Source organism: Trichosurus vulpecula, chromosome 6 (assembly GCF_011100635.1).
Source record: "Trichosurus vulpecula isolate mTriVul1 chromosome 6, mTriVul1.pri, whole genome shotgun sequence".
Lineage (NCBI taxonomy): Eukaryota > Metazoa > Chordata > Mammalia > Diprotodontia > Phalangeridae > Trichosurus > Trichosurus vulpecula.
In genome coordinates this window covers 206,483,799-206,489,643 of record NC_050578.1, presented here as the reverse complement: position 1 = coordinate 206,489,643, position 5,845 = coordinate 206,483,799, and positions in this window count along the sequence as shown.

The window sequence follows — 5,845 nt, the reverse complement described above, 5'->3', positions numbered from 1 at the left end:
GAAGGTGCTGACCTGAATTGGTACAGTGAATCTCTTATGCCAATGAAATTACAGAGCAAGACCTTTAGCCTTAATCAGGCCCCTAAATGAAGCCTAATCCTAATCCCATATCTAATCCTAATAGGATCCCTAACTAATCTATCAGACCCCAAACTCCAACCCTAGCCCCATTCTCATCCGCATTCCCAGACCTAATTTCTTTGCCAAGGAGAATGTTCTCTGGATTGGAAAAGACAGACTAAAAATGGCTAATAGGGAGTTGCTATGCAAAATATGTAGGGAGATAGTAGGAGAACACCTAATTGCTCTTGTTAGATTCAAGCATCCAGGCATAGATAGCTACATCTCAGGGTACTGAAAAAAACAGCTGGTTTGGTTGATGAGCCATTTTGGAAGGTCATGGAAAATGGGAGAGGCACCATAGGACTGGAGAAGGGAAAATGTCACAATTCTTCCCCTTCTCCATCAAAAAAGAAGAGTCTGCAAGCTATAAAACAGTGAGCTTGACTTTAATTCCTAGAAAAATTCTAAAATATTTCATTAAAAGAAATAGCAAAAGGATAACTAGTGAGCACCCACAAGCCGGGATCACTTCCTTTGTCGCTAATTGGATAAAACTCAACTGACGAGCAAGTGACATGTTATGTACTTTTCCTATAGTTTAGCAAAGCATTTTGCAATCTTCTTCATGCTATTCTTATGGACAAGATGGGGAGATGTGAGCTAGACAGTAGTCCAGTTAATTCGATTTTGGAACTGGTTGAATGCATAGAACCAGAGCATTCCGTGCGTCTATGCGTTCAACCAGCTCCCAATACTTCAGTATCAGCTTGGCAGCAGGTCTATAGGGGATGCTCAGAGACTTGCACTTTGCCGTGGGCTGTTTGACATTTTTATTAATAACTTGGATAAAGGCATAGGCAGCACACTTATCAGATCTGTTTAGGATACAAAGTTATAGTAAAAAAAAAAAAAAGGTATAAAAATGTTGGATGACAGACTCCAGATCCAAAAAAAAAAATATTTTGACAGGCTAGAACATTGGGCCAAATCTATTTAGATAAACTTTAATAGAGATGAATGTCAAGTTATATACTTGGATTCAAAAAATCTGTTTCATGAGTACAAAATGGGGGAGGTGAGTCTAATTAGCAATTCATTTGAAAAGGATCTGGGGGTTTTAGTAGGCTCCAAAGTCAATATGAATCAACAGTGTAATCCCATGGAAGATTTCAGAATGACACCAATAGCCATCTTTAAGCACTAAAACAGCTGTCCCATGAAAGAGGGACAAAACCTATCCTACTTGACTACAGATGTGCAATAATAGAAATGGGTGCTTTTTGGAGCAAGGTGACAGAGAAGATAGAGCCCTGGGCCTGGAATCAGGAATATCTGAATTCAAATCCGGCCTCAGACACTTACTAGCTGTGTGACCCTGGGCAAGTCACTTAACCCTGCTTGCCTCAGTTTCCTCACCTGTAAAATAGGGATAATCATAACACCGCCCAGAGTTATCATGAGGATGAAATGAGAGAATATTTGTAAAGTGTTTAGCACAGTGCCTGGCACACAGTAGGTGCTATCTGTATGTTAGCTATAAAATGCTAGTAAGTTTCTCCTCAGAGAAGGGTTTGAAGCAAAGATTGGTTGGCTACCTATTGGAGAGGGTATAGAGGGTGTTCTTTATTAAGTACTCTTTGGACTTGATGGTCTTTACAATCTCTTTCAAATGAAGGATTCTGTTATTCGATGACCCTCCAAAGTCCTTTCTTGTTCTACGTCCTTTGAGCTATGAATTCAATTTGAGAAATGTTCGCTAAGCAGCCACTATGCACAAAGCATTGTGTTGGACAGAAACATCAACGGTAGTCTGGAAACGTGACTCAGGCTGTTCTAGAGCTAACACTCAGCAGGCCCCAGATTTGGAGGTTATCAGCTATGATAACAACTATGGTCAGAGCCAGCCTGGAGCTGTCCTAGTGAATGGTGCTAGCCAGGAAGGTTACTGATATACTATCCCTGGAGAAGGGATATCTGGCAGCAAATACAGAAAAGATTATTGAGGCGATCACCTACTTATGTCATGAGATCCCACCTGGCTCTTAGTCCGAGTGGGTGCCATTTTGTTTTGGTACACACAGTAGAAAAACCCAGCATGTCTAGTTTCTAACTCACTACAGTATTTATTTGTTCTGAGACCATAGACAAGCCCTAGATTTTCTTTATGCCTCAGTTTCCTCTTCTGTTTAAAAAAGAGGGTGGTATGGGTGTGGGATTGAACTAGATTATTAAAGCTTTCTACATATAAGGATGTGAACAGGAATATCACAGAGAGGTCATCTAGTCCAACCTCCATATTTTAATGAGGATGAAACTGAGGCCCAGCGAAGTAAAAAGACTTGTCTAAAGTCACACAGCTCACTCAGTCGATAAACATTTGTTAAGCACCTACTATGGCCAGGCACTAAGCTAAGTATTGGGGATGCAAAGAAAGACAAAAGATAGGTTCCTGATCTCAAGGAGTTTCCAGTCTAATGGGAAGGGCAGAGCTGGGGTTTGAATCTAGGTCCTCATATGGCAAATTCAATATTCTTTCTGCTATGGCTTAGAAATCCAGACAAATAAACTTGATCTTTTAAAAATGCATTAATTAAAAAAAAACCTGGCATACTGGAGAAAACATTGAACTTATAGTTCATAGAACTCAGGTTCTACTTCTTGTTCCAACGCTTATTATCTACGTCACTCAATTTCCTTATCTGTGAAATGGGGATAAAAAGATGTACATTATCAATCTGGTAGGGTTGTTCTGAAGAAAACTCTTTCTAAACATCAAGGTTCTTTTTTGTTTCTTTTTACTCATGGATTTTTAAAGAGTTAAGAGTTTCAGAAAGAAGAATCATAGAATGTTAAAAGGGGAAGGGGATATGAGGACCCTGTTCCTTTGAAGTTCATTTAGGTATGTGCTCTGTTCTTCTCAGTCCCAATTTTTATGCCATTAGCCATTAGGCAAAGTGTTGGTTAGCCAATCGTGGGGATGGAGGCTTGGAACAAGCTCCTGGCAAACTTTCTGGAGATATGTGTTGAAACACATTTTATAGAGAGTTTCTCAATCCTTTGGGATGAAAGATACTGGCTAAATAAAGTATTTTATTATTCTCTAAGACACTCCTTGTGATTCTTCCCAATTAAAATGGTAATTGAGCTCTTCTATCAAGGTACAGAAGCCATTTTTAACTCAGCATCATTGATCTAGGTGATGCAGTGGACAGAGCTCCTGAAGTAAGGAAGACTCATCTTCTTGGGTTCAAATCTGGCCTCAGATCCTTACTAACTATGTGACTCTGGGCAAGTCATTTAACCCTGTTTGCCTCAGTTTCCTCATCTGTAAAATGAGCTGGAGAAGGAAATGACAAACCACTTCAGTATCTTTGCCAAGAAAACCCCAAATGGGGTCACCAAGAGTCAGATATGACTGAAAAATGACTAAAAATGACAAAGATCTAGAGTAGGAAGGGACTTCAACATCCATCTAGTCTAACTTTCTCAAGATCAATGTTAGCAAACAGTCAGGGAAGTTCAATGACTTGCCAAAGGTTGCACAGGTTAACAGGAACATATATTTAGAGCTGGGAGGGACCTTAGAATGTAAAAGCTGAAAGGGATCTTAGAACAGAGATGTTTGGGTTGGACAGTTACTGAGAAAGAACAAGGGGAAGACATTTACTAAGTATACATTGCAAGACTGTGTTAAGCACTCGGGATGGGGATACAAACAAACAAACAAACAAAAAAAGAACAACGGCAACAAAAACCAAAGTCCTTGCCTTCACGGGGCTTACATTCTTAATGGAGAAGACAACACACATAGGGAAGTGGGCACTTTGGTTTGGATAGTTACAGGGAGGGTGATAGGGGCCCCAGGGAAAATAATTAACCTGAGCTGGAGGCGGGGAGGGAGGGAAAGGTAGATGGTTGGCAAGACTGTGGGGAGATGCCTGGAAGGCAGGGAGTGTGAAGTAAGGCCTGGGCTTTCCAGAAATAGGGTAAGACATTCCCCACTGCATACTGGTCCATCTCCAGTCCTCCTGGTCTATATCTGGCCACTGGATCAAGATGGCTTTGGAGGAGAAAGTGAGGCTGGTGACTTTGCATAGCCCTCTCTCACTTAAATACAATTCACTTGTATGTCACAGCATCATCTTCCCAATGTTATGGTCCTCTTTGAGAACAAAGGACAAATAACAAGACATTCAAATTGTAAAGGACATTTAAAGACTGTCTAATCTAACCCTTCAATTTCAAGACAGGAACCTTGAGGCCCAGAGAGGTGATAAGACATTCCCAGTAGTAAGTACAGAGCCAAGACTAGCACTCAGATCTCCTGATTCTCAGTCTAGATTTCTTTCCCTTAGACTACAATGGCTGTATAATTTCACCATTTATTTTCAATCATTGGCCAGTCTTATTTGGGGGAAATTTTTTCCTCTATTAAACTAACTGCCAGATTAAATTGAATGTTCAAAGCCATCAGCCTGGTGTGTGGTTCAGATGAGACCCTCTTTCTATTTCCCCTCACCCCAACCTGTTCCCTCTTGCTGCCCCCCAGGAGGTAAGCACCCCTTTACTTATGAGACCTCACATAACATTTTGTTATACAGTTTTCTAATGTACTTGTCACATATGATCGTATACTATTTCTGTGCTGGCATCATAAATTTTTTTTTCTTTAATTCTCCTGAGCTTGTAGTATATAGGTCTGTCCACAATAGGTATTTAATAAATAGGGAATTGGGTAGTGATGTGCTTGTAAATGTTTAAGAACCAGGTCTTTGAAAAAAAATACAGAACACTTTTAGGTTTAATCTGAATAATTGAACTTTTCCCTGTCCCTATCTTAAGGGAGAAGATCAAGAAAATAAATCAAGGCCTAATGTGTGGCATTGATTATTTTCCAAAGTATAAATGCTCACACTGAAAATTTAATAATCAAATACCTGTGTGAGCAGGCTCCAGTATACCACCTGAGATCTGTGATTTCATCAGTAGATGGAATGCCATGATGAGGAAAATCTTTCTACCAATTGAAATCAATACCTTCTTTATAAATTATAATTATTAGAGAGTTGCCTAAAACCCTGAAAGGCAATGCTTGAGCCTTGGTCTTGCTAGCTTTGAGTCCAGCTGTGCATCGACTAGGCAAGCTGACTCTACACTTGATTAATAACAACAAAGAGCATTATTGGTAGAATATAACCTCCTTGAGGGCAGGGACTTTTTATTTTTTTGCTCTTTGCTTGTATCCCCACTACCTAGCATGTAGCGTTTCAGCATTTTGTATTAGAATGGATGTGATGCACAACAGGAATATGAAGATAGAAAATAAACTCCCTCCCCTCATGGAACTTACATTCTACGGGACAGAATACGACATGCACAAAGATAAGTATGATTCAAGGTAAAATGTCGGATGGGCAAAGCTTTGATCTGAACACAGTACTCTAGCATAACTCAAGGAGGGAGGGAGGGATCACTCTCCACTTTCGGATCCCTTTAATAAATGTGCATCAAATGAACAGACTCAAACTGAAGGTGACCTAAAATTGTTGTTTCCAAGAAGGTGTGACCACTGAGTCCTCTTTCTCTTTAAGGTTCCGGAAGAACCAGGGCCAGGGTGCATCAAATCCAGCATTGCATCAGGAGGCAGGAAGAGTTGCACAAGCTGGGTTTTGGCAGCCCCCAGCTTTTTAAAGAACTTGTTTTCCCCAGAACACAAGAAAAAGAAAACTGAGCCTCCCTCTGGCCCACAGAAGGTGGAATGCAGCCATTCTTTCTTCATCCA